The 9613-nt window shown below is 40.2% G+C and overlaps 1 long non-coding RNA gene across 1 annotated transcript; it reads left to right on the forward strand.

Moving 5' to 3' along the window:
• The first annotated feature begins 392 nt into the window (after positions 1–392).
• On the forward strand, positions 393–8677 carry LOC307021643. Its single transcript, XR_013803215.1, has 2 exons — positions 393–521; positions 7688–8677. It is a non-coding gene; the product is annotated as an uncharacterized lncRNA (long non-coding RNA).
• The last annotated feature ends 936 nt before the right edge of the window (positions 8678–9613 follow it).

Here is a 9613-nt window from a genome sequence, read left to right on the forward strand (position 1 = left end):
GGTATCCCCATACTGAACCTTTGACTGACTGATTCAAGGAAATCCACTTCCTGGGTGTTTTATATGTGAGTGAGAATTATGGCAGGGTGGCTGGAACAGAAAATCAGATTGTGTAAGACTCTAAAAAAAGGTCCAAGCCTTTTCTTCCTGATCAAAGTCAGTTTTCATAAAGATAGCGTGAGTGGAACACCTCGTTCACTCGGACACTTTTGACAGAGAGTGAAATAGACAGCTAGTACTACAGCGCAGTTAGTTTTACATCAAAATCCAGTGGCTATTCTCTTCATTTTTCATGGTTGTTGGAAACAGCCCCACTGTAAATGTTGTTGGAGATTTGGAGGATGTTGCAAACCAACCTCGTCTCCGCGTGTCGTTTGCCAAGCTAGGTGAATTCGGGAAAAGAGAGGGATTAAGAAACACCAGAATACAAGTTAAACAATAATCCTGCTTTTAATGATATACAGTAACGATACAAAATACAAAGAAATCACGAAGCACTCTGCAGAGTACTCCGGGCTCAGGTTCTACCACCCGTGTGAGATAGGTCTCAGGAACGGCTGGTGAAAAACAAGAGCGCGAACCAAAGGAAAACACAGTCTTTCATACTAAAACACAGGAGGAGGTGTGTACGTGCATTCCCCCAGAGGTCATCTTATTGGCAGAGATCAACACATGGCCTGTCGCACCCAATCAGTGCGACACAGCAGCTTTTAGCCAGCACACACACATCTCCTTTATGGCCCTGTGTCCCTGAGTCCATCTTCCCGCCTCCTGACTGCCACACACAAGTTAAAAGTATGTTTTAAGATATAGTTGTTATAGTTGGCTAAATATACGTAATACATGTTAATTACTTTCATATCAATAACAACGAGGAACACATTACCTATGCTCTTAAGCAGTATTAGAGATGCTTTCCAAATAGTCAAACTTCTCACAGGCTTACCTATGGCCCTTCCATTTGTTTGAGCTATTGTTCACATCTTTACTTCAAATAAAAGGTTTCACATTGTATATTTCCAGCTTCCTTTACACATACTGCTATTATTAACACAAAGTAACTAACCACACACCTCTATTGAAAACAAGTCGATTCCCCTGACAATTGACATGCTGAAACTCCTGGAATGCGTCCCTCCCCCACCTCTCTCGTCCCTGTCATAAAAACTGTTTCCATTTCATATGGAGTAATAAAAGATGTTTAAGCTAATTTCTCCACAATGTTTGTAGCCATTTAGTACCCACACATGAAAGAATAAGAACAGAGGTATAGTTGACCAGTAATCATGTAGCTCTTATATTTACTTCAATGAAAACACATACACATCTGCTACAAGATTGTGTCACACACACCCATTTTTTACGAGGGAAGCATTCCAGCGTCTGGCACTATCTCCAAATATGGTGTCCCATGCTCCCATCTCTTCTCTAAGCACACAGAATTCACCTCAATATATTGGGGGAGGAAAGGATACTTTGTCCCTTCAAATTTAACACACATGAACATATATAAGGTGACACCAAAATGAATATACCAGATTTTACTTTCCTGTCATACCCCGTTACTTTAATACTTCAAATAATTCAAATAATCCTTCAATTCCCCCTTTTTGGTCTCGCATTAACGAGACCAACACACATAAGACATTTGAAACAAAACTACTGTCCTTCTTTAATACGGTGTCTGTCCCCCTTCATTAAACCCTTGAGAACAGAAAACAACCTCCAATGACAGTGAAGAAACTATCAGAGTGAGAGCCTGAGTGCCAGACAGCAGCATCCTTGCGTGTTGTTGAATCATCAGGCCCCCCCCCCCCTCAGCAGAATACGCCAACAAGGGCAGCTGATAGGGAGGGGGAGATGCGGCCTTTCCTTCAAAGGTGGAACTGATTAATCTGATCAGAGAGAAGTAGACTCCTCTGCTGCCTCGAGAAGTCCCCCAGCCCGCTGACGCCTCCTTCCAAGTCGTCTACTGTAGGGATGTCCGCGTTGATGATAGCCAGGTCCGTCCTGATGTCCTCCAAGGTCCTAGCCGGAGTGTTCCTCGCCGCACACTGGCTCCAGTAGTACCAGATGTCCCCCTTTGCTCCTCGGCGGACGGCATGAGATGTCCTCTGGGTCACTCTGTAGAGGCCGGAGAGCCTGGGGTTGAGTCACGTAGGCCTGACGAACTCCGCTGTGTCGGCCTCCTGCTCCTCGGGTCCCCCTTTTGGCGTCAGCAACCTGTGTGGAGAAATCTGATACCCACCCCTCAAGTCTACGCTCAGTGCTTCTGGGCCCTCAGGTGTTTGACCCACCACTGGTAGGCCGCTTCAGAATTCTAATACTTGGCCTGTGTCAACAAAATAAACCCCAACATCTTCAGGTGAACTAAATAACATATCTCAATAGCTCTGAATTCCTGACAAGCATCTGTGTTATTATAAATGAAATCCTTGAGATCCCATTTAAAATCTAAATATAATATGAACTGCTAATGTTTCTGGTAAAGAAACACACTAATGTTATGGATTAAAAACAACTAAAATCATGATACTGACAAAGTGAATAATTTCCAGGCGAGACTGCTTCTACCTGTCAGTGCTTGGATATTATCAAGCTGAAAAATGAATACAGAAATCCAACATACTGTCATCAACTGTCTTTCCATTATGACTTTAAATTAAATGTACATCCCCATAATGATCTAAACAGTCTATGGCTTTTACTTCTTTACCAGGCTAGTTACAAGATGTTGTCTAAATTAAATTCTATCTCATTACATTACTATGTTTTAACTTAGCTGTAATATGTTCTTTCTACATTTCAAACCTCAGTTACTTTAATACCTGTTGAAATATTACCAAATTGTTTTCATTATCACAGTTCACCTTCTCATTCTCATTCTGGAATTACCTCTCTCAGTAGCCCCTTGGCCACTGATTCTGCATCTGTGTTACCTGTTATAACTCAATCAATATTAGAAACATGTCAACATTCATCAAACAGTATCTTATCCCCAGATATGGAGCAGGTTAAATCTAAAACTGTCAATCAATGGTCAGATTGAACATCTGAGTTGGGGCGGCAGGTTTCTTCCAGTCCCTAAATGAAAATATCCCACACTCCCCCTTTTTACACATGTAAACATGTGTAATAAAATCCTGTATGGGAAGAAAACCTTCAGGTAACCAGTGGTTATAAGAAAATACCAAACATCATTCACAAAAGTACATCCATCATTTTTCACAGTAAACACTCCAGGGAAAATAAGTGTTCATTCCCAGCTGGCAGTCCTAAAAGAAACAGAATCTTTAGATTTTAGTTTGAGTTTTACATTTGCAAACCGCCAACTCCTGTGGGAATTAGAAACGGGTCACATGTGCATTTTTCCAAATGCGTGGAATTGTAGGAAACCTGTGTTTCCCATGGAGCTCCAAAATAATGTATTAGTCCAAAGACATGCTCGGTTAGTTATTGTTTTAGAATCATGCAGTTACACTGATCACATGCAGAAATTCATTCACACCCACACTGTCAGGTTGTAAAGTCAAGTTTGGTCAGCCCCAGAGTCAGTCATTGATAGTGCTTTTCTCAAGTCACACTGTCAGTCAGGGTCAAAGGTCATTCGGTCTCAGATTCATTGGCCATGTGTCGTGCTCTGCAGAGACTTTGATATTTCAGCATAGGCCAGTATCCTCTGTCTACAAAAATCAGTCATATATGGAGCGCCATCATTTATCAATTCACGATTACCACCTTAAGTCAGATATCTCTAACTTGTCATCGGGACGGCTGCTTCCCACATTTCCTGCAACTTGGTACAAAACTCACTTCATAATAGTACTACTACTACTGCAATTTATTTACAACTAAGTAGTATTAAAATGTCTAAGAAATCTAATTCAGAAACTTGTGTACATAACTATTATCTTAAGTCAAAACATTACTAGGATCTGTGTAGCTCTGCATTTCATAGCTCATTATACTCATTCATCTTCAATTCTGGTCTACTTAAAAACAATGTTAAACTCTTTAGCAGTGTGTGGAACCTTGGGTGTCCGAACATGCAACCATCACCCTTTACTCTATCAAGGATTAAAAACAGTTTCCATCCTAAAGCCCTCCTATGGTAATAACTATGCCACAACGGTGAAATCAATATTGTAACAAATGAAATCACTGCTTTATTCACACATGAATAAAAATCTCTTGAAGAATGATTTATTAATATGATGGAAAGATTGAAGAATATGGTTCTACACTGTGCTACTCCAAAACACCCCCTGCTTAAAGTGTAGTGCATATTTCCCTCATGTCTCCCCCTTTAACCCTCAGTGTGTTTTTAGGATGATTTTCTCATTTGACATTAATAGTTTCCTCTTTACTGCTATTTTGAATTTACCAATCGATTAATTCATGGTTAATACCTCTTTTTATCTTTACTTATTTATCAAGTCAATTCAAGTTCTTTAAATGTGGTGTCTTTTATGTGCGTTTTGTGAATAAGTGTGTTTATGTGTAAACTCACTCATTCCCGTTTTCCTTTTCTCCTCCCCTGGTTGTCTCAAGCCGTGACCCCGACCTCCTCACTTCAAATCGACTATGCCAACTCCTCTGATTCTGTCTTCTCTTCAGTCCATCAGCTCTTGAATCCATCCGCTGTAACTGTTTTAGGCAGCCTTTGGCCCAGTCACATCTGCAGCCCACATCATGCCACTGTTCTTGCACTGCTTTGCATTCCATCTCCCCTTTACAGTCTCTCTGCTGCTTCATGGAGGGCGGATTCTGCTCTCATGTCCCCCACTCTGCTCCTGTGCCAAATCTCGTGGCTCAGCGTCATGCCCTGTCTGAGGGACTGATGAGAGTATTTCTGTATGTCAGCAAGCGGTTTGGTTCTGGATGCCTCAGGTGGAGACGGTTCAGCTCCGGTTCTCTGTCTGTTTGATGGAGAAGGAGGAGCCTCCTTTTGGGTTGGGTCTTTTGTCTGCTTGGAGGGACGGGGTCGTAGCCTTTCTAACTCAGAGGGGGAGTCCAGGTCCCGGGACGCATTATCCATAAGAAATCTAGCACACTGAGATTGAATCAATCCAACCCTTTCCACTCTGTCTCTTTCTAATCATACTATATGTCTTAGTTGCTAAATGCCATCTAAACAACACCATTAATGTCTACTAATGATATTACAAAAACTCCCTCTATAAATTGTTTCATCCATTGTTACATATCTACCCAACCTGAGTCTTTCAGGAAACCATTTTCTTCCATAAATTGAAATACCTGTTTCAAGCATTACATATTTCACACACTACGAAAGAACATCTCCATACTTTCTCCAATATTTTAAATCCCACTGTTACGTAGAACAATAGTAAACCTGCAGAGCACACTGATCAGATCACAGTAATATAATTTGACTCAAGTGTAGGCCCATGTCTACTTTCCATTATACTTATTACTTTTGGTGAATATTTATTTATATTGTCTAAATACCTTGTCTATGATGTGCAAAAAGTTAGAGTATAAAAATGTGTTTTTCTTAATGTATTTACACTCCACGGATTCTTGAGTTTACTCATCTCCTAGTGTTGTCGTTCCTAAAAATGTTAGCAAACACAAAACTCCCACTACAACATTTATAGATAAATTGATCTAGCAAAATGAACTCTTTTCTAATTCAAAATGTGACAAAAGAACAATGATTTGTCTTTCACAAGATGGTGGTCTAACAGAATGACTCTTGACCTCATGGGGTCAAATAGATTTAGCCATGAGGCGGCTGACTTTAAAATGAACTGGGACAAAGAAACCACATGCATGTGGGTACATTATAGTCTAGAAATATAACCCAAAACAACACTACTTAAAAATAATAACAATTCAAATGACTTCTGGTGAAAAGCATGAAGAACAAAACAACTTAATCTACTCTCAATGTTCATGTACACCATCACTGTGTATTTAATCAGTAGTTACCGGTTGTATCCTTAATCAAACTATTTCACCATCTTCACTTATTTTAGGTTACTCATTCAACAATATGACATTCTCCCGAATAGTAGTTAACTTTATATAACTTTTACTCTCTATATTTTAGAAACAACCTTACTTTTCTCTCTCTCTCTGTCTACTCTCCAAAACATCTCATTTCTCCTGACCACAAGTTTCTCATAAATCACCCCTTTGTGTAACCGTGTGAGATGGCTGGAGTAAAACCTCTTGCAGGACCTCTGTCATGCTTAAACATTAACAGATTCCCTCTGACGAACTCACAAAAATCTTCTCTTTACTTTCTACTCTTTTGTTCCTGTATTTAATATAATTTTCCCCTTGGAATATAATTAAGTACAATCCTTAGTTAATGACAAATACCATGAAATTCACAACGCAATGCAACGGTATCAATCAGTTGTCAAAGACTATATTTAAATAGCAGCAAATCATTGTTTCTTATTTATTTCAATATATCTTCCACTTCAAATCACACCTTGATCTGTTCATTTTCTATGTATTTCACTCCAACTTCAGATCACTAGAGAAAAAAGCAAGCAGACACACTCCGGGCTGCTGCTGCTGCTCTCGAGAGGAAAAAGGGTGGGGGGAACTTTCACAGACAAATACTGACACCCCCGTCTCTCTCCCCTGCTGTAGCTCTCAGCCTCTCCTTTGGAAAAGGGGGGCTTCTTTCAACAATGAACACTTCTGCTATCCTTTTATTCAATATTTCTGCTTGAACCCACTGTCCTCGTAAGCTCTTAACTCACGCTCCTCCCGTTGAAATTCTCCTTTCATTATGACTTCGTATCTATTCATCTGACTTAGGCTGTTTCTGTTACCAGTAAATATTCACAGACTTCATATCTATTGATCTGACTTACTGTCCTTGTTACCAGTAAATATTCACAACACACCAAAGGATATAGTGAGGCCCGGTCACTTCAGAATGACTTTCTGAAGTTTGCGTTACTCTCCTTTGGATCACTTATAACAAATAACTCATCTCCAGCCCCGTCGAGCTGTGGATTCGTTATTTTGGGTCAGTCTTATATGGAGACTTAATACAACCAACTGACTACTCTTAGACAGTCTAACTGTGGGGACTCAACACCACCACTTCCAAGCCAGGGACTTTAATACCCTTCTGGCCTGTCGGAACTTGATATCCGATTTTAACTGTGGGGACTCTTATACCTCCACTTCCAAGCCAGGGACTTTAATACCCTTCTGGCCTGCCGAAACTCAATATTCGGTTTTAACAACTAAAACACGCATTTGCATCGTTAAAAAACGCTGTAAACTTCGTCTGACAACCCTAAAATTTGGAATATGGTCAAATCACAGGTTTCGAATTAAATCGTGTCTGCTCACCTGGTAGCCTATTGTACAGAGCTCTGTTTGTAGTTGTCAGAAGAGGCCGAGATGTTTAGCCCTGGACTATTCCGTCCGCTTGCCGCCGGTGGTCTCTTCCCCGAAAACACCCCACTCAGAAACGTCGGGTTCACCATTTGTTGGAGATTTGGAGGATGTTTAAAACCAACCTCGTCTCCGCGTGTCGTTTGACAAGCTGGGTGAATTCGGGAGAAGAGAGGGATTAAGAAACACCAGAATACAAGTTAAACAATAATCCTGCTTTAATGATATACAGTAACGATACAAATTACAAATACAAAGAAATCACGAAGCACTCTGCAGAGTACTCCGGGCTCAGGTTCTACCACGTGTGAGACAGGTCTCAGGAACGGCTGGTGAAAAACAAGAGCGCGAACCAAAGGAAAACACAGTCTTTCATACTAAAACACAGGAGGAGGTGTGTACGTGCATTCCCCCAGAGGTCATCTTATTGGCAGAGATCAACACATGGCCTGTCGCACCCAATCAGTGCGACACAGCAGCTTTTAGCCAGCACACACACATCTCCTTTATGGCCCTGTGTCCCTGAGTCCATCTTCCCGCCTCCTGACTGCCACACACAAGTTAAAAGTATGTTTTAAGATATAGTTGTTATAGTTGGCTAAATATACGTAATACATGTTAATTACTTTCATATCAATAACAACGAGGAACACATTACCTATGCTCTTAAGCAGTATTAGAGATGCTTTCCAAATAGTCAAACTTCTCACAGGCTTACCTATGGCCCTTCCATTTGTTTGAGCTATTGTTCACATCTTTACTTCAAATAAAAGGTTTCACATTGTATATTTCCAGCTTCCTTTACACATACTGCTATTATTAACACAAAGTAACTAACCACACACCTCTATTGAAAACAAGTCGATTCCCCTGACAATTGACATGCTGAAACTCCTGGAATGCGTCCCTCCCCCACCTCTCTCGTCCCTGTCATAAAAACTGTTTCCATTTCATATGGAGTAATAAAAGATGTTTAAGCTAATTTCTCCACAATGTTTGTAGCCATTTAGTACCCACACATGAAAGAATAAGAACAGAGGTATAGTTGACCAGTAATCATGTAGCTCTTATATTTACTTCAATGAAAACACATACACATCTGCTACAAGATTGTGTCACACACACCCATTTTTTACGAGGGAAGCATTCCAGCGTCTGGCACTATCTCCAAATATGGTGTCCCATGCTCCCATCTCTTCTCTAAGCACACAGAATTCACCTCAATATATTGGGGGAGGAAAGGATACTTTGTCCCTTCAAATTTAACACACATGAACATATATAAGGTGACACCAAAATGAATATACCAGATTTTACTTTCCTGTCATACCCCGTTACTTTAATACTTCAAATAATTCAAATAATCCTTCAATGTCAAGCCAATTTACAGATGTCAAATACGATCCAATCATGCAGTTCGGAGCAGACTATAATTGACTAGATGTGAATAAAGCACTTTGTAGTGATTGATATGTTGTCATGTGCATTTGAGGAATATTTATAGCGTTTTTTCTTTGACAAGTGTTTAAATGTTGAGCAATCATTCAGGAAACTGGCTTTTTTCTAGATACAATTCTGTTTCAGGTTGACCACATATTTTGATTTTGGAAAAATGTAATTCCTTCTCATGTTGGCATGGTAGGATAAAAACTATCCGTTTATGATTCCATACTTCCTAACACATACTTTATATGCCAGATGTTTCACATGGTCACATCTGCAGTGATCATATATGCTGGCGCCCCAGGGGTGATCATGAATTATTTTTTTTTTGTGTCAAATCACATCTTGTACTTGTCTCTGAACATCTGTTGTATGTACCTGAGGTGAAATTACTACGTTGTCACCTATTTAACAGATACGTTTTCATTGCAGACACCTGTAATACACTTGCTGACACTGTGTTAATGTCGTTGTCCTTGTCAGTTTTATGAATAATGCTGATGAAGCATTTACACAACATCTTGACTAGTGTGGCCGCAAGTGAGCTGATGACTTTAATAATGTTTAGGGTTTACAGTATATTTGTCACATCAAGATGCACTACCTTTAATGTATTGATGTTGTGTACATCTTTGCTGTCAGGAAATCCTCATAGTCTTTTAAAAAACCTGTATCAAAGCCAACTGGACATCTGTCTTTCCCTGTCTGTTTCCTCCGTCAGCCATCCATTCATGCCTGCTCTTGCACTCCACTTCTCACCCGCCTCCTATCCACCACC

Source organism: Notothenia rossii, assembly GCF_949606895.1.
Source record: "Notothenia rossii genome assembly, chromosome: 1".
Classification (NCBI taxonomy): Eukaryota; Metazoa; Chordata; class Actinopteri; order Perciformes; family Nototheniidae; genus Notothenia; species Notothenia rossii.